Source organism: Topomyia yanbarensis, chromosome 2 (genome assembly GCF_030247195.1).
Source record: "Topomyia yanbarensis strain Yona2022 chromosome 2, ASM3024719v1, whole genome shotgun sequence".
NCBI classification, from domain to species: Eukaryota; Metazoa; Arthropoda; class Insecta; order Diptera; family Culicidae; genus Topomyia; species Topomyia yanbarensis.
In genome coordinates this window covers 249,007,629-249,028,746 of record NC_080671.1, presented here as the reverse complement: position 1 = coordinate 249,028,746, position 21,118 = coordinate 249,007,629, and the positions used below count along the sequence as shown (strand labels likewise).

Here is a 21,118-nt window from a genome sequence, read left to right as displayed (position 1 = left end):
GAGAGCGCTTCCATGCTCGTTAGGGCGCTAGTATACTATTCTCATAGCTCGCAAATCGATTTTAAGCTCTCTAGGACGCTAGTATGACTATGGGGCGCTAGTATGATATTCGCATAGCGCGCGAGGCGCTCTCAGATTCTCTCGAGCGCCAGCATGATATTCCAATAGCTCGCAGGGTGCTCTCAAACTCTGTAGGGTAGTCTGATATTCTCATAGTTTGCAGGGCGCTCTCAGATTCTCTGGGGCGCCAGTGTGATATTCCCATAGCTCGCCGGGTACTTTAAAACTCACATTGGCGCTAGTCTGATATTTTCATTGCCCGCAGTACGCTCCGAGACCCTATGGGGTGCTATTGTGATATCCACATAGCTTGGAGAGCGCTTCCACGCTGGGGTGTTATAATGATATTCTCATAGCTCGCTGGACGCTCTCAGGCTATCTAGGGCGCTAGTATGACTCTATAGGGCGCAAGTATGATATTCACATAGCTCGTAGGGCGCTCTTTGATTCTCTCGAGCGCCAGCATAACATTCGCATAGCACGCTGGGCGCTCTCGAACTCTCTAGATTAGCTTTATATTCTCAGCGCTCGCATGGCGCTCTCAGATTCTCTCTGGCGCCAGTATAATATTTCCATAGCTCGCAGGGCGCTCCCAAACTCGCTAGGACGCTAATCTGACATTCCCATAGTTCGTAGGGTGCTCTCAGATTCTCTGGGGTACCAGTATCATATTCCCATAGTTCGAAGAGTGGTTCCATGCTCGCTAGGGCCTCAGTGTGATACGTAGTATCATAGCTCACAGGGCGCTCTCAAGCTCTTCAGGGCGCTAGGATGATATTCACAAAACTCTCTATGTTACTAGTCTGATGTTATCTTAATTTGCCGGGCGCTTACAAATTCTCTGGGGCGCTAGTCTAATATTCTCATAGATTGCAGGGCGCTCTTAGATTCTCTCGAGCGCTTTTACGATATTCACATAATTCGCAGGACGCTCTCAAACTCGCTATTCTAATATTCTCATAGTTCGTAGGGCGCTCTAAGATTCTCTGGAGCGCTAGTATAATATTACCATAGCTCGGAGAGCGCTTCCGCACTCGATGAGGTGCTTTTCATAGCTCACAGGGCGCTAATATGACTCTATGGGGCGCCAGTATGATATTCACATTGCTCGCAGGGCGCTCTCAGAGTATCTCGGGCATCGCATAGGTTGCAGGGCTGTCTTAAACTCCCTAGGGCGCAAGTCCGATATTCTCATAGTTCGCACGGCGCTCCGAGACTCTAAGATTTTCTAGAGCGCTAGTATGATATTCCCATAGCTCGGAGAGCGCTTCCGCACTCGCTGTGGTGCTTCTCATAGCTCACAGGGTGCTCAAAGCTCCCTATGGTGCTAATATGACCCTATGAGGCGCCAGCATGATATTCACATTGCTCGCAGGGCGCTCTCAGTCTCTCGGGCACCAGTTTAATATTCGCATAGGTCGCAGGGCTCTCTTTAACTCCCTAGGGCGCAAGTCCGATATTCTCATAGTTCGCACGGCGCTCCGAGACTCTATGGGGCGCTAGTATGATATTCACATATCTCGCTGGGCGCTCTTCGATTCTCTGGGACACTAGTATGATATTCCCATAGCTCGCAGGGCGCATTCAAACTCTCTAGGTTACTAGTCTGATGTTCTCTTAGTTTACTGGGCACTTACAAATTCTCTGGGGCGCTAGTTTAATATTCTCATGGATTGCAGGGTGGTCTTAGATTCTCTCGAGTGCTTTTACCATTTTCACATAGTTCGCAGGGCGCTCTTAAACTCGCTAGGGCGCTAGTCTAATATTCTCATAGTTCGTAGGGCGCTGTAAGATTCTCTGGAGTACTAGTCTGATATTCCCATAGCTCGGAGAGCGCTTCCGCACTCGCTGGGGTGCTTCTCATAGCTCACAGCGACTATATGGGACGCCAGCATGATATTCATATTGCTCGCAGGGCGCTCTCAGAGCCTCTCGGGCACTAGTTTGATATTCGCATAGGTCGCAGGGCTCTCTTAAACTACCTAGGGCGCAAGTCCGATATTCTCATAGTTCGCACGGCACTGTATTGGGCGCTAGTATGAATTTCCCATATATTGCAGAGCACTTCCACACTTGCTGGAGAGGTAGTATGATATTCCCATGGCTCGTCTGGCAATTAGATAGGTGGGCAATAAACTTTCCAAAATTACAAGGCGCTTTCAACCGGTTTCAGTATCGTTGGGGCGCATATAAATGAGTATTTAAGCTTATGAGGCGGTTATAATCTATCCTAAGTTGCAGGGCGTTTTCAGGCTCTATGGGTCAGTAGTATGAGTATGTTGAGCTAACGGGTAGGTAGTATGATCATGGGGCGTTATGCGAATAGTCTATCCTAACTTGCCGGGCGCTTTCAGATTTTCTGGGGCGCATATACTGTATCTCTTTGGGGCGTTGGTATGAGTATTTGAGCTCATGAGATGGTAGTGGATAGTCTATCCTAACTCGTAGGGCGCTTCTAAGCTCTCTGAGGTGCATATGGCGTATTTCTGTGGTATATTTTCTAGCTCAGGAGCAATGAAAAATCAAACTGATTAAAAAGAATTCTTTTTAGGTGCTTTTATGGTGTTCATAGTGAATAGTTTGAATGTTTGCGGGGGCAGTAGATGATACGCTAGCCAAACACGCAGGGTACAAATAAACTGATTCGACCATCATGTAGGTTTGTCGTGCACTTTTATAAACATACTATAAATGCTTTTAAAATTTAATCATTGGCTTGCGTGTAACACCCGTTTTTTGTGCGAATTTTAATACTGTACTGACGAATGAAGCCATCATATTGATAACGATTTTAACGCAATCCATTTTTTGCATGCCGAGGTATTAATAAAATTTACTTGAACCTTTATTATGTGATTAATAAAGACCATGTCTTAGCCCCTCCACTAAATCGCTCAAAAAGCTTTGATTTTTTTTGTTAATTGTAGAAGATCATGTCTCTTAAGGCACGCATCTGCTCTCATTGCATAATCACTGATACACTGATTTCAAAATATCCCTTTTTCAAAACAACTTTAATGATGAATACAATAATTACTCATCTGTCAAACGTTCTATCATATCATTTATGTGTTGTATACCATGTTTAAAATATATGTATTAATAATATTCTTTAACCCTCAGAAAGGCAAGTAGTCTCAGAGGCACGGCTGGTTACAATAATTATCCTCTAATTTGAATAAACTTGTAATTATGAACAGAAATGATGGAGCTTATTCGGGCTTTCAATTCTCTCACTGATAGAAAGCCAAAAAAGACTTAATATCACCGGGTCTTAGGAGCAATGCTTGTTGAAGCCACGATTTTAGCTTGCCTTTTTGAGGATTAAGACCGTCCAAAGAAAAAATAGACTGCACAATGATGCGTGGGCGGCACTTGAAAACTTAATTTGCTGTAATGAACACATAAAAAAGTCGAGATGCACAGTAAACTGGCTTGAGCTATTTTAGCTTTAAAAAAATCGCAATATAAAAAACGAGAGAAAACATAGATTTGAACTCACGTCCTTTAAGTTGATTTGCTATAACGTTACTAAATAAACTATATATACATTTCGAAATCGACACAATATAGCCCATCAAGTAAAGTATGAAAGTATTTTATCATTCATTCATTTCAGGTGTTCGGCAAGGGAGAGCTGAATAGTAACAGCAACTAAATAATACGAAAGTTTAGCAACTTTGATAACCATTGAAGTATCTAGTTATTCAAACGCGAAGACGCGACAATTGCCGATGATCAGCAGTTCTATCAACTTCAAGTTCTTCCTGTGATGATGTAATATTGTAACTTACAACTTGTAAGGCAATGCAGCAATGTTGTTCTTACAGAATAGTTTTGTCTCTTACTGGCTCGATCGACAGTCACTCGGTTTTCATGTTTTCTCGAGCATCTGATGCTTAGAGCACTTGTCAATTTTTCCCATTGTTACAACGTCTTTCGTTGCGATTTTAAGTTCCAATTCTGGGTGTTCAACATATTGAATGTAAAATGAATTCTAGGAAAAATATATCCAGTATATCCATCTACAAGAAGGCCCACTACCATTACTTTTACAAACGGTAAATTGTCTATTTTCACCCTATTAAGGAAGGTACCTCACTAATTCATTAATTACTCGGCCTACAATCGATGGAATGCGTATGAATTGGCATCAAGAGCTTTGCTTCGTTGATTAGAATCAATCTAATAACACAAATGCCCTGAAAACAATGAAATGCTCGTGTTTGAGCGCAACGAAAATTCGGATTTAGTGCCTCAATTGTCGCCCAATGCGTTGAACAAAGATGGCAAATAGAAACATGGTGAAAATAAGCTCATTACCCTATAAGTTAATGGTATGGTAACGGGGCGTTGGAGCGGGACAGAACGGTTCGAACGGTACATATTAGAGACAGCAACGCTATGTTCGCGCTAAAATTATAAAGGTGAGGGCGATTGAATCCTAATAACGACCAACAAAAAAAAATTAATTTAATTTTTTTTCAGGGTGAATAGGCAATTTTGTTACCCTAAAGGGTGAATTTTTAGTCGGTTTGATCGTATCTCTAACCGTTTCTGCAGAATTCCACAAATGGCGCGCAGTATCTCAAAAGGTAGACAATCAGTGTTTGCCTCTAGTAACGTTAGGAGAAAGGTGACTTTTTTAGCCTCACAAAATCATGTTTCCATAAAATCATTTTTACTGACTGATTCTATTTAATAAACCAATTGTTATTTGGAATATTAAATACGACCTAGGCCTACTATTTCGATACTGTAGACTAATTATTGTGATAGGACAATCTGATAAAATTAGAAGTTAACAAAAAGAATACTGGGCAAATTCGAAAAATTTGATTCCTCAAAGTACAATATCAGTCAATTAGATCAGTTTGAAGGTATTTGTAATTAATAAACAATTTCGCAAATGCAAAAATATATTACATAACATCACATTAATATATTGACTTGCGGTTTGAATATTGAAAAAATCATAATTTTGTCATAAAGCCCTAAAGCTTTGGCGGTCTGAGGGAGTGGGAGCTAGAAAACTGGAACTTGTGCTTCTAATCAAACAAAACATTACGCTGCTCACTACACTACAGTGATTAAATCATGACAATATTTTAACCGATTTGGTTAACCCAACATTTATTCATACATAGAATCTCGACATCAACATACCATGATCAGCCTCTTCATGACTTTACAAGTGTTCTCAACAAATTCCTTTGTTGGTATTAAAATTAGCTACAACTTTACTGAATAGAGTAAGTCTCTATTTGAATTTGTTTGGAATCGAAAAAACGTGTTTGGAAATAACGAAAATTTTCCGAACTAACCGCAAAACCAATGGTTTAGACGCTATTAATACAGAGCACAAAAATAACATTTTAAAACTCAACACTGTTTATGTTCACTAACCAACCAAAAGTTTACAATTTCGTTTACCATAAGCAATTTCGAAAAAATATTATTCTGCTTAAAATTTCAGATATAGTAAGTATCTCAGAGCTAATGAGTATTCAATAGAAAATTCAGCCAAACTGCAGCAAGTTCTACTGCCCATGATCACAAATCATTTAGATAAAAATTAATAATCCCAAATATATGACAAATATGTGATCATGAGCAGTATATTGCAGGTGAGTAAGTTTGGCGATATCTGTCATTAAACACCAGAAAGACAGAGTCTGCGAACCTGGAGCGCATTTTGATTGAACCCAAAAATGTTTGAACGGAGCATCCAGCGATAATGATAGTAATACCAAATACAAATTCACAAAACATATTTGTATTTGGTAATACCATCATAAACCTAAAAACTTAGAATATAACTTTGTCAAAAATGCAATAAAGCGTGCAACACACCAGAAATATCAGATATGCCATAACCGGGAACTTTCCCTTATTAATTAATACTATCGATTCCGCTTACAGGCAGCAAAAAAATCAAGAGCCAAAACTAATGCCCTTCAAATCTGGCTGTTTATGACGATAACATCTGAACATTAAGGCCACTTATGTTGCTATGCTAGTTGCATCAGTCATTTTACATCAATTTGAAAGAAACCTGTAAATTTTCATTGAATCTGATGTAGTAAAACGTGTCGTTCAAATATATCTAACAAAAAGCATCTTTCAAATATAACATCGCGATATGAACATCATATCGTAATTAGAAAAAAAAAAAGAACCAGAAAAAAACATTGAGGTAGCGGAATGGGCTTGAACCGGCCAATTACCACCAACCATTTGTTTACTCCGTAGCGCGTTTTCGAACCATACCGTACCAACAGACAGTCACTTGGTTGAAATATAACATACATGAACTTCTTCTGAGTGCCATAAGTTCACCGAGTTACGACTAGTAATTTTAGGGGAATTACGAATAAAACCGATCCCCTGCGACTTTTTCCATAAATACATTTTTTCTTCACTTTATTATGACAGGTTATTATTTGTACGATTATGTACAGCATTTGAAGACAAATTAAACTTTCATTAGTACGTCAAATGTCACAAAAAAACAAAACAAACGACAGCAATGTTAATCGTCCGGATGTTAGATTTTACTGGTGGATGTTATGGTTTTAATCAAATTAACCCTCTAGTTCCTAACACCGCCTCTAGGCTGTCTCTTTAAAAATCTAAATAAAACTACTAAAACATGATTGTCTGTTGTCATCCGCACTAGTATTTCTTCCCAACGCTCACACCTTTCATACACACACATTGTTTGAATAATCGTAGCTTTCTGTTAAAGAAAATTGAAGCTGAAAGTGTTTGTGTTTAGTGGTAATCTTCATTAAACAAATTTTAACTATTTTTGGAAATTTTAACAACAAATTTTTTTTTTGGGTAGACTGTAGCATTTTACTTTTTTTTGTTTTGCTGAGCTGTAACAAAAACATGCTATCGTCGAAAGCAATCATCCCTGCAAAGTTCCATCTGGTGATTAGGAACCATTCATAAATTACGTAACGCGTTTAGGGGGGTACGAAAAGTTGTGACATATGGGGGAGAGGGAGTAAGCCAGATCGTTACGAAACAATTTTTTTTCGAGGAATTTGTTACGTAATAGGGGAGGGGGGATAGAGAAATTTATGACAACTTGTTACATGGGGGGAGGAAGGAGACAATTGTGGGCAATTTTTGCGTTACGTAATTTATGAATGGTCCCTTACCTATCATTGAGAATGGCATTGGCTTTAAATTTCCAAGCACAAACGTGATTGGAACACTTCAGTGAACCACCTGTTTCTTCTCTTTTTTCTTTTAGACAATACGGTGCACATGCGCCGGGCATGTCATGCTTGTGGATAATAAATAAATAATACGTAATACGTAATAAATTACGTAACGTAAAAATTGCCCAAAATTGACTCCCCCCATGTAACAAATTGTCACAAATGTCTCCATCCCCCCCTCTTCTATTATGTTGTTCATTGAATTTTTTTTTTCTTCGGTGAAAACATATTACGTAACTATCTAGCTTACTCCCCCTCCCCCTATGTCACAACATGTCACAACTTGTCGTACCCCCTCCCTCCTAAAAGCGTTATGTAATTTATGAATCGTCCCTAAACAACTGTTTTCTTCGTTCCTTAGAGCGTTGCAGTAGTTCTGTATAAGGGTTGGGGTTTAGAAATAAAAAGAGGCATGAGTTCTCGCTCCTCCGAGTTTTGTTAATATTTTTTTCATCAGCTTATATGTCAAACATAAAATTTCAGAAACAAATAATATAGGGGAGCCCGGGGCTAGTTGGCGGTTGGGGTATGTTGGCGGAACTCCTTTTTCTCCGTTTCTATTAGACATAAAGCGTTGTCTCTCGTTGTGTACCTTAAGTAATGTGAAACGCATTATCCAATGTGTTTTTGTTGCGAAACATTATGTTTTGTAGAAGCTGTGGACGAAATTGTGTTTTTGAGCATAATTTGTAAATTTTCTTAATTTTAAACATTTTGTGTAATTTAAGGTCCCGAACGATTATATTTTTCGGTAGTGCGTGAAAAGAGGCTTCAGCATCCGTATAGATATTATGCCTATTCATACCCAAAAGTAATTTTTTGAATCCTTTTTTATAAAATATACGGTTGGGGTAAGTTGGCGGTAACGCACACGGGGTAAGTAGGCGGTACTATTAATAGTGCAAAAATAGTCATAATATATTTTTATTTCTGGAATTCACTCCAAAGTAAGAGAAACTTTTTCTTATGTCTCTCGTCAATGAAATGGACAATTATTTCAGCCAAACGCCTGAAGAATTTCGTAAATTTACTTTTGAATATGGAGTACGCGTCGAAGTCAAAATGACAGGGTATTGAAACTGAAATATAATGAGATATGTCGAATACTATACAGTTTTATTGAAAAGACAATCGGCACATTCCATATGGACCACTTATGTGATTGTATTCCTAATGAATTGCTTATTTTCTGGCAGTCCGCCAACTTACCCCATGCATACCGCCAACTTACCCCGAGGCTGGGGTAAGTTGGCGGCTTTTCCGCGTTACTTTTTTTGTCTCTAGAAATGAAGACAACGTATCAAACATTTTAATAAAATTCAGAGATGTTGCCAACAGTCTACTATTTCATGCAACGTGTTCTATTTTGCAAGATCTACCAAAGTCAAAGCAGTAAAAAATGAAAACTGAAAACACCGCCAACTAGCCCCGGTCTCCCCTACCGTTAGTAGCACAGCTGGCTGGTTGGCTGGCTTGATTGCAGAGGGGAAAGGAGCTCTCTGGCCCGGAACTTCATTCTCAATCAAAAGTTCGGTATGGCTTGACGTCGCAGGTAAATAACTCTTACGTATGCGTTGGTGACCAACTGACATAAAAATAAATTCGCGTTAAACAATTACCAAGACTTGAACCGACAATCAATATCTCACCAAAGAAACCCCTTTACTAACTGTGCTATAGCGATACATGACAGTGTCTTCGCAAAGTGACATACATAAGTTTCGCTTGAGCGTGAACGATTCAAGCGTATTGAGCTGCGGCCCGTGCATGGCATGGGTATGGGACATTGCAAGTTGACGTCATATGAGTAAAAATGCTCGAAGATATGACACACTCACTTGCACTGAATCGGAATAAAAAAAATTTCGAAGTCCATGTAAACAAGCTCGCTGAGCTGTCATTTTTTCGAGCATTTTTACTCATACGACGTCATCTTGCAATGTCCCATACCCATGCATGCACGAGCAGAAGCTCTGCGCTTAGATCGTTCACGCTCAAGCGAAACTTATGTATGCCACTTTGCCATCACGCTGTTATGTATCGCGTTAGCTCAGTTAGTAAAGGGGTGTCTTCGGTGAGACAATGATTGTCGGTTCAAGTCTCTTGGGTAAATTATTTTAACGCGAATTTCTTTTTATGTCAGTATGGTCACCAACACATACGTAGGAGTAATTTGCCTGCGGCTTTAAGCCATATCGAACTGTTATGAGAAATAAGTTCTTGGTCAGATAGCTCCTTCCCCTCTGCAATCAAGCCAGCCAGCCAGCCGGTGCTGTGCTACTACGCGGTATGTTAGTTGTTTCTGAAATTTCATGTTTGACTATACTTATACAGCTCATGAAAAAAAACAAAACTCGGAAGCCCGAAACTCATGCCTCTTTGCATCTCTAAGCTCAAACTTCTACACAGAACTACTGCAACGCTCTTTGGAGCGAAGAAAAAAGTCGTTTAAGAACAAACATGACATGCCCTTACCCCCCCCCCCCCCCCCGCATTGGAAAAAAGAAAATAACAGGTGGTTCGCTGAAGTGTTCCAATCACGTTTTTGCTTTGAAATTTAAAACCAATACCATTTATAGTCTAGAGAATTCGTTGTGGTGGTTCTGACATTGTGCCCACCAAGTCCGCTCCCGTCTTTTTCGCGTTTGCACGCACGATTAAATTAACTACGTTTGATATTTGGTATACTCCAATAATTATTAACAAGTTCGTCCTATACGTTGGAATTTTTATTGAGAGATTCACTGAAACGTACACGCCGCACCAACTGTTTCTTAAATGCCGCTGTAAGGTTGCCAGTAAGCTTTTGGTGTAACTAGCAATTGTATTTGCTATTTGCGCTTGAAATTTAGTATGTAGCGGTAATAATAAGCCTCCCATTTTGTTTTTAACGCAAGCACAATTTTTAAAACAGAATTTGATTGATTTGTTTATCTCATTTAACCAATTTTATCAATTCTGTAATCTAAAAGGACTTTTCAATTCAGAATTAACGTTGTGAATTTGGCACCACTTGCACCTGGTATAATCAACCTGCACAAAACGTTGCATAACGCAGTGCTGTTTTCTGGAACAATATGTGTTATCCTTTAGCCCTTCTCCTTTTGTGGCACAGACCTGTTGGTTCATATTTATTTAGCCCTTCGTTATGCAAAATCGCGATATTATGACAGATGGGCTAAGCGCGGCGTATCATGGAGCGCGGCCGTTCCTTTCAATCAGGAAAGGCCGCGTGGAATTTTGGAGAAATTCGCTAATAATTAGGATGAAAATAATGTTTTATGCTTATAAAAGTTATTCATCTTTGTATGCAAAACCCTTCGTTCATAATTTAGGAAATATTTCTAAACAAATCAATCGTGCGAATGCTCTGTGCACGATTACATTTTCACTGGATACATTTCAAGATAAATGCCGTAGCTTCGTCAGTTTTAACTATTTTCACATACATGTTTAACAAACATATGACTACTAGGGTGGCACAAATTTTCATATTTAAATTTGTGTAGACAGTTTCCTATGTGTTCTAAAAAATGTACAATGCTATCTCCGGCAGATACTAGTACAGTGTTCAACTTTTCCAAGAAAAGTAGTAGGCTACGACTTCTGGTTCAAAAGTTATTCTGTATATCCACAGTGTCTATATCGTTCAAGAAAATTGAATTTATCTGAATACCCTGGCTGATATTGCAAACAAGTTAACCAACCTCTCATTATAAAATTATTATTATGACAGAGGAACAACATCTCATAGTAATTTTCTGGCTAATAAAATTTTAAATGGTTTAACCTGTAGGAGAAGTATGATTAAAACCGATACCAAAAGCTTTAGATACCTTTTCTGAGTTGTCACAAAACCAATAAAATTATATTTTTTGTTTAGAATACTTGTTTGGAAGGTTCTTGGCAAGACCTATTTTTGTGAGGTCCTCAAAAAAAATTTAATGAAAAATAATTTTCGCTGCACTTTATCATTGAAAATGTAATATGTACGTGTGTTCAAAGTGAAAGTAAGTGTGATGTATAGATACGTATATGTGATACAAATATGTGCATATTGTAGCTTCATCACGTAGTAAAAGGAAGAGAGTGCAAAAGTTTAGTGTTATAAGCAAGAGTATTTCATCCTATATGATGTTTTCATGGTATGGATGTTTTCAAATAATCCTTCCGAACATCATTGCAACCTTCATAAGATATTTTGGCTGAAAGATGAATGAATATCGCGCAAGTCTCGGGCAGAATGACAGATAATATTTCGTGCCGTGTCGTTGGACCTTTGTCCAACTGAAAAACATCTGAACGCCAAAATCTCATGTCAAATTTGCTTTGACAATCTATTTATTAATCTTTTACACTACTAACGTCTTCTTTGGAGAGTTTTTGACATTTGTCAGTTGGTCCAACTAGCGAATCAAATTCGTTAGTTGGACATAGGCTGTGGGCCAACCAGTGAATCACGACTGTATATTCCTCATTCATGACTATAATACAACCCGTGCAAAAACGGCTTTCGTTGATAATGGTTTGCCTCAAGGCGAGATGGATGTCGCAATAAAATCACCTCTCCGACTAAAAACGAACCCACCCTCCACAACCGGGCCATTTGTAAACTTTTCCGGACCGAAGACAAGAAATGTTTGGATCTATTGCAGATTTTTCGAGTTCTGATGAAGCAATATTCGGCGGTGACAGAAACATCAATAATTAGCCCTGATAAGCTTCGGGTGGAGGAAAATAATTTGAAGCACGCAAATTATATTGCTGGCTACGGGCCTTTTGCAAAGGAGTATAGTGTATATGTACCATCTAATCGGGTTGAATGTGACGCGGTCGTCCTCATGTTAGCTGTTTTACCCCTTTATAAGACAGTGGCAACTATATTGTCACCTTTTCTTTTCCTGCATGGACAATACAATTAACTCGATTTTGAATAAAATACTCTACACCCTATAAGTTGGTGATCAAAATTTGTAAAAACAAGTATTTTTTATCCGAAAACGCGGTTCTTGAGTTGCAAAAAATACAAAGATCAAAATAAAATGAATCTAAATAGGTGGCAATATAGTTGTCTCAAACCCATTCCAATGAAGGCTTTGAATTACTTTTGAAATGTTTCCCTTCTTTCTGAGCTTGCAACATCAGCTATGGATGAAAAACAACAAACAAACAACACGAAGTCAGAGAAATCGGGATAAGATCATCCAAAAAAATACCACCGCCTGTGGTCTGTCCTAGTGCCTGAGAGCTAAATGGTTTACGAAAACGGGAATCGGTAAGCAAAAATTCCTATTCCTGTGAGAGTACCCCGCTCAGCAACAGCTAAATAGGATAATTCGAAACGACTAGCGCCAAGAAAGGTAGTTGTAAAGACATGTCGGTCATTAAGGTCAGCACCTCTGGATCGTTTCGCGTCTCGGCAGGTGACGATATTTACAGTAGACATCAGCAAGTTAGATATAGCGCGAAAGTTGGACAGCAAGCAAAAAACAACAGCAATGGGAAATCTACGAACAATTAACACAATATAAAAAGAGTAAACACACAATCCCTACTGAGGTAATACCTAACGGTGACTGCGTAAGTTGAAGGCTGGAAGGAACAAGAGGTTTAGGTTTAGTCGGTAAGCTTACTATAAATCACTGCAGTAATCCGCACTGCCACGAGCCACAGGCAGCACTGTCTGTTCAAGATTCCTTCTCGATAACAGACATTGTCCCAATTTGTTGAGCTGAGTCGATTGATACAAAAGAATAGGGCATCCAGACCTGAGAAAAGATCTTCAAAGTTTGAGGGTTGCTATACCCTTCTTTTGTAAGAAACGAATAAAACCAACCCCCTTAAAAATGTCCTGAGCACTGGCCTGAACAGAGATGGAGGTAAAAACAGTGAATCTAGCAATAACAAAAATGGTTACATAAAAACGGGCATAACGGTAGCTAGCTTAAGCTTTCGTTTGGATTTCTTCCTATACTATCCTTAAGAAATAGAGTTTCATAAAATGTGTTTACCGGGCGGTGGCAACTATATCGCCACCTTTTTCAAAACAGTTTTTATTACGAAATAAATGTAGATTCTAAACTAAGTGAAAGAACAGTGTTTCCATTAATATGACATTCATTATTAGCCCCAAACTCTCGGCCCTATCAAGGGTTAAAGACCCCATGCTTCAGTCAGGGAAGATACAGGATGTTTGCATTCAACATCAGTGGCAGCTGACAGGAATACGTCATACGTCAACTTAGACTCTTATCGGGTGACCTTCGTCGGGTTTGCTCTACCTACCTCCTCTTTGACAATGATCGTCTACCTGTTCGCCTTTTTGTGCCACGGGTAATGAAATGCAAAAATTGTAAACAATCAGGACACACAGCCTCCCATTGTAGCAATAAGGTTCGTTGTGGGAAATGCGATGAGAATCATGTGGATGACTCCTGGGGGAGGGGTGTCGAAAAGTATCTTTACAGTGGGGGAAATCAACATAATCTCCCGACATGATGATACAGTGCGGAGAGAAACTGAAGAGTTCCCTTCAGGGACCCTCTAAGGGATCTTTCGCAGAAATGCTGCTTTAAATAGCTAAGCCACAAGTCTCTACAAAAATCTATACTGGTTTGTCTACTGACGATGGTGACTCTGATGAACACCAGGAGGGAACATCTTCTGCTGCGCCTAGAAGCAATAGAAAAAGGAGGAACTTTTCCTCTCCTAAGATTCGTTGTAATGTTCAGAAGGTGTCTCTTCAATGTCCTCCAAAATAACAGTACTTACTGGTGCAAAACCGAAGCAAACAGCTCCTGGTCTCCGAAACCTGAGCTCAGAAAAGAAGTTCCCAGCACTGTGGACCGTATTGTTACAGAACACCCTCTTAAAAGCATCCTGGTAAGCTTTCTCACTGCAATAAAAACATTCTTAATGCAGTTGACTGCAAAATAGCCCCTCCTTTCAGCGATTGTATCCTTCGATAGCTAATTCGAACGAGGTCACGGATTTGATCACTGTTTAACAGTAGCATTAAAAAACATTATCCCGAAACCCGATCCTTTTAAAAATTATTATGCGAAACATGACGTACTTCAGAAATAGATTTTAATTTTATTTGCTTGGATCGAGAACACTCTTACGGAAGAGTACTTTTGGGGATCAAAACGTGCTATTTTTTCAATAGAATTAACCTTCCCTCGACACCAGGCATTGAAGATCTTGCGACAATGCAGAACTCTTTCCCGCACTGAACTTAGTTTTAGTTGATTTTAACTCCCACGGCATAGCATGGAATTGCTTTCATGATAATGATAATCGAAATCTACCTCACTCCAAAAACTTTGTGATAACTCCATTGACAATTTTGAACACCGGTGAAATGACACGGATCCCTGCTCCCCCAGCGCGCCCAAGCTCCTTAGACTTGTCCCTCTGCTCGACTCGGTTAGATTGCATGTGGAAGCTAATTCCTGATCGACACGGCAGCGATCCTGTGTCAATTTTAATCACTATTGCTAACGGCTTAAGACCAACGAGTACAATCAATATTTCGTCTGACCTCAAACGAAATAGTGATTGGAAGAGCTAAGCATCCTGCATCCGGTAAACTCGAGTCCATGCAAGACCTTCCTCCAGAGGAAGAGTACGGCTTCTTAGGTGGCTTTATTCTCGACACCGCTATTCAAGCTCAGAAAACGTGTACCAAACGCGAACTCTCGTGGAAGGTCTCCCAACCCGTGGTGGGACAAAAAGTGTTGAAACGTGTACGCGAAAAAGGCCACCGGCGTACAAGATCAACCGGAATGGCGGGTTACCTGAGCCAATGAAAATTTTTATGAAAGCCAACAAACCCTTACTGTCGCTGGTTCGTTGACGGATTAATGAGAGAAACCGAACCTGAAACAGTACTAACGAGAGAGTTGGACATTCGATTTCGCCAAGAAGGTTTGTACGGATTCCACCCCGGCACAGCCCCGGCACAGAAGATCTACCGCGCCGCTTCCCCCGTGGACGATAATGTAACAATAAAGCCCCATGACCAGACATAATGAAATTTTACTTGTTAAAGAATCTGCCAAGAGACGTTTGTTGAATTAATTTAGTATGTTTCTTAAGAGTAACCTTGTCCCTCATGGCTGGAGGCAAGTGAAGGTCCACGCCATCAAAAAAAAAACAAGAAGAACAGCCTCCGATCACAACTTGTATGGACGGATTGAAATGCTCTCTTCTATTCGGAAGTTAATCGAGAAAATGGTCCTGTTCTGTCTCGACAATTGGGCCGAAGCAAATAACTTACTGTCAGATACACAATTTGGCTTTCGTAAAGGCAAAGAGACGAACGATTGCCTTGCGTTGCTCTTAACAGGAATTCAAATGGCATATGCTAGCAAAAAGCAAATGGCATCAGTTTTCTTACTGACTCAGGGGGCTTGTTGTCTGAAAAACATATGTATTTTTCGCAAAGTTATTTGTCGACATCACGAATTAGCTACGTGGACCTTCCCCAGGGCTCATGTCTAAGCGCCCTTCTCTACAATTTTTAAGTGAATGACATTGACAAATGTTTTGTCAATTCCATTACGCTAGGGCAGCTTGCAGATGCCGTTGTGGTATCTATCTAGGATAGGATCCGCCAGCTGGCTTCTTCTTATATTTTACTAATCCCTGTTGAAAACGACATACCCCCACTCGACCAATGTTTCCAAAATATTGGTTTTGTTTCGGTCGTATATTTGTTCTGATTAAAATATTCTATTTTATGTACCAATTTCATGCTTCTGGAAAAATCAAAGATTTAGTCTTTATATCCGCATTTAAACGATCATAACGTTTTTTCCATCGGAATACAGCAAAACAAAATAATATATATTCGTTGTTGGACATTACGAAAAATATCTTCATGCCTCTTCATTTTTGTAAGTTGCTTTCTGAGTCAAGCAACCTCTGTCACAAGAATAATCTTCTCTGTTCGGATTTATTTTAAATATTCTAAAACTACTTTTCTGCAAGGTTTAATTTTTGTTTTGGAGCAATGTATAGGTTTGTTCCAGTACTACATGTGATCGTTTCGGAGAAAACAGCAGTAGAAAATACACGCTCCTATTTACACCGATGATCGATTCAGTTGAAAACTGTAAAATTCAACTGTATCGATAGTACCAAAGGAAGAACAAGAAGCGACTTCCGGGATAACTTTCTCCCTGTTTGCTCAGTACTTCCAATTGACTCGGTACTGGAACAAAGACAATTTTTACATGAAGTTCCAAATATTTTCATACTTTCGCTACACAGCCTGTTGATTTCGAAATGAGGTATTTCCGCATTATTCTGCACAAAGAACAGAATGCACGTTAACCGCGCTACCGGATCTCTTGGGAACTTTGATTTTTTTTAAAGTGCTTAATTTGCATTAAGCACTTTAAAAAAATCACGAACTTAGCTCACTTTTTCGCCACAACTTTGTATATAACCACTTCATAGAGGTATATTTCAGTCCCTAGGGTGGCTCAGCTTGTTGAACAAAGCCTATGATAAGAGTTAGCATATTATGTACTAGACTACCGCACCAATACCTCAACAGTAACAGTTCCAGGGGGTTCGTTTAGGGCGTATGTTTAAAAACAGGGCATTGCCATCACCAAACAAAATTCACATCAGATTTACAAACCATTTTGTAAGTTTCTATCACAGGGTGTCTACTATAAAGTAGCCTTGCTTTATGGGTATTATTGAAATATCTCATGAAGTATTCAGACTCCCATATGAATCTTTTACACCATCTTTCCAACATGATTCTAAATATTTAGAAAGTAAAAAATGGATCGAGATATAAAAATATTCAATTTGTTTATACTAATTTCCGAACTCTTCAATAAAAAATCCAACTTTAATTTTTATTTCTTTCCATATATTGTAAAGTTTACAAGTTATCATTATGGTTATTATGGTATATGTACAATTTATTGAATAATAAGCTTAACAAATAAAAATTGACACACTTTTTTGTTAAAGGGTGTGAGAAATTTTTTTCGAAGAAATCGGATATTTATTTTTATGTGGAATGCACCCTTCATAGCAAAAAGCACCAATTTAGTACTTTTCGTTATGTTTGCATTCACGCCGCTCATTTTCCGGTCCAATTTACGTATAGTGGCGTTATAGTTTTCGTACCCCATCAATGTCGTTGCGCCCCATCCAGGTTGTTGCACCCTATCCAAGTCGTTGCGCCCCAGCTTTAAATTGGCGACTAACCAGCAAATATTCTACAACAACAGCGCTGGTCCAATGGAATATGACACTCGGCCCTCCGAGGGGGGATTAAATTGACATTTTTCAGACTGATTGCATAACCTTTCTATATGAGAAAAGCAAAAATGTGCAAAAATCCAAAAAAGTGAATTTTCGTCAAATTTTTTTTCGAGTCTACATCAAATTTCGACGTTTCATACACCTTAAAGTCGTTTAGCATCAAAAATAAAAATTCTATTTTTAATTTTTCCTATAGTTTATATGGAAAATTTCTGTGTGGCTGCACCCTTAAATCCATAATTCCGGAACCAGAATTCCGATCGATCCAAAATTCAATAGCAGCCGATGGGAAGGTTACGCCTTTCATTTGAGAATAAGTTTGGGCAGATCGGTCCATCCATCTCTGAGAAAAAAGAGTGACATTATTTGACATATACGCACATACATACACACATACACACATACTTACACATACACATACATACAGGGGGCAGCAGGGACAGGAAGGACAAGAGTCTAGTCTATGGGCTTAACGAACCCCCCGCCCTACTGCGAGTTGCGGAGTTTTGCTAGGATATGGTGGGGTTTGGATTGGGCTCTTCTAAACCTCTAAAAAAGCCATATTAACGAAAGCAGCTCCGACGAAGCAAGTCTGTGCCACTTCTGCTAAGATCCTAAGATTCCAATAATCAAAAATCTTAGCAATAAAAGCACCCTAGCCCAACCGGAGTGCCAACCAGCACATCAGGATCGACGCCAGTAACATCCTGATTATGGCATACTGGCCATGGCGAACGACAACGGACAGAACACGGTTTTCGAATAGGACGGCGACTTTGGGCTGACAGGCGTGCTGTTCTACTCCCTGAGTAAGGAAGGATGACACCGACCTGAAATGGCGATTGGGCTAACAGCATGGCTGCCTCCGTCCCAATAAAACCCTGGCAGGTCTCCGGGTACTTTCGAAACTCACCATCATTTGCTTGGTGGTACTAAGTTCGGTTGGAGCATTCCCGATTTACGCCGATCCGGCTCTGAACACTACTCCCCATGAAGGTAATGTCAACCCTTGCATGACCCCACTGCTGCCTTTTGGCAGTATAGATAATCATGGGATCTTAAGAGGCGACTATGTGCAGCGAGTGGAGATAGCGGCCCGGAGTTGAGACCCAATAAAATGGAGAATAAACAAGCAACTAACATAAACAGAGTAGGCACGGCGAATCCGTTCGCCAGAGGCGTGTTAGTGAGGTCACCACCAGCAGCAACTGAACTCACTCAGCAAGAGCAGAAGGTGGAGAAGCAGCAGCAACAGCAGCAACAGCAGCACTCGCAACAACAGCCAGGGCAGAGCAGGATGAACTACACCCCACAGAAGCCAAAAGTAGTGGCAGCGAAGCACTTGGTGGAGGAGCTCCACAAGTTTGTGGATGCAAGAAACAATGTCCATAAGGATATTAAAGAAATGGTCATCAGAATCCGAAAGCTGCTACTGTCTGCCGTAAATGAGTACGACACGGCAACGCGGAGGGCTGATGTAGCCGAGTGAGCATTGGCGTCGGCTAAGGCTACTATCGTCCTAGCCTCTCCGAAACAGGGTAAGGAGAAGCAGATTGATGTGGAGAACACGCCAGTTTCCGTGACTCCAAAGAGGACAAGATTTTCGCCAGGAGACGGAAGACCAGGCGAGCCCAAGACGCTCGAGGATGCTGTGGCTGTTGCCGAAGAAAAAGACGACACCCAACAGGAAGAAAGCTGGAGTACCGTTATAGGTAAAAAGGAGAAGCACGGGAAACAGCAGAGGAAGAAGGAAGATCAAAAAAGGGAGCAGAAGAAAGAAGGAAAACCTTCGGCCCGCCAGAAGGTGCCAAAAGGAGATGCACTGATCGTCGAAGCGAACAATACGCCGCTGTTCTCAAGAAAGTGAAAGAGGATCTAGAGCTGAAGGAGTTGGCAGAGAACGTCGTTAGAACGAGGCGCACACGGAAGGGCGAGATGATCTTCGAGCTGAAGAAGGATCCTTCCGTCAAGAGCTCGACCTACCGCGAGCTCGTTGCTAAATCCTTGGGATGCTAAGTGAACGTGAGAGCCCTGTCGCAGGAAGCCGTAGTCGAAGGCAAGGGTCTAGATGAAATAACGACCGTCGAAGAACTGGAGCATGCACTGATCGAGCAATGCAAACTGGATGTACCAGTGACGATCCGGATTTGGAAATCGTATGGAGGAACGCAAACGGCGGCGATTCGACTACCGGTGGTCGCTGCCAGTAAGCTGGCGGGGACCGTCAAAATAAAAGTAGGATGGTCGGTGTGTTCGCTCAGAGTCACTCCGCGAGTTTCCAAGCAGATGGAGCGATGCTTCAGATGCTTTGACCTCGGTCACCTGGCGAGGAACTGCAAGGGCCAGGACAGGTCTGCATTGTGCAGAAAATGCGGAGAAAAGGGGCACTTTGCTAGAGACTGCACGAAGGAACCAAGGTGCTTGATCTGCAAACCGGAAGACGGAAACGACCACATGACGAGAGGCTTCAAATGCCCTGCGTACTAGACGTAACATTCTGCAGCACGTCGCTGATGGATAACATGAATTGGCGAGTTAGTGAGCAGTATACACATAGCGACCACTATGCTATCCGCTAAACTCCGCTAGCGAATGACGGTTTTCAATAGTAGCATGTTTGTAATAACCTACGTACTTGGAACTATTGAGAACCAGAGCTACAGGTCCAAAACCCTGGTAAAGGAGGATGGTTGTGATGATCTGGGCCGCGGTCACCACGTAAAACAAAATAGGTCATAACCCCAAGTCCAAGGCGTGAAGTGACCCGTGCCGAGGGATGAGTGATCGAGGGGGTGAAAAAGATGCTCGATCGTTAATGGAGCCTGTGGGGTACCAGGGCAACCCCCACAGTAATCGTCCCTTACCACATTACTGCAGAGCTCTGGCGTGGCGGACCTTTCTTTCTCGCGCGACTCGTGGGATCAATGAGCGACGTGAAAAATAACAAAAAGCAAAAAACGGAGGTGCCGAACCCCTTTGCTAAAGGTGGTATGATGAGGTCTCCCCAGGTGGGGAGAGTAGTGGAGCGACGAGTGCTGTATCCGACAGTACCAGTGACCCCCAACAGTGGTAGAAAATAGCCCTACCAACGCGCTGGACGAGCCACTATCCGCGATGCGTAAATTGGTGTAGCAGCTCGATGCTATAATCGAGTTCACTAACGCGAAACAAACTATCAGCAAGGAGCTGAAACAGAGCCTGCTGGTGCTCCGGAAGGCTGTTCGTGTCGCAAGACAGAAACAGCAGGCTTACGCGAAGAAGGTGGAGTGTCGGGAAAAGTACGACAGAGGACTCCAGACAGTGGCCTCTAAGAGGGAGGAAAGGGAAAAGGCCGACACAGGTACCCAGACAGGGGCCTTCCCCTTCTATGGAGCAGCCAAGTTGCTCGAAGCGGCGGCTGAGTTCCCCTCGAAGGGCAAGGGCAAGCGCAAGACGGCATCGAACGCGAAGCGCCCTAGGAAGTCACCAGGCGAGAGTGTAAAAACCAACACCACACGGCGTGCAACCATCAAGGCCAAACGCCGTTTGGTCGA

General features: G+C 41.1%; 1 protein-coding gene across 5 annotated transcripts in view; it reads right to left on the bottom strand.

Annotated features, from left to right (window-relative positions):
• The window catches only part of LOC131683057 (scavenger receptor class B member 1), a 1,664,068-nt gene that overhangs the window by 1,454,045 nt on the left and 188,905 nt on the right, over positions 1 to 21,118 (bottom strand). The window lies entirely within an intron of this gene.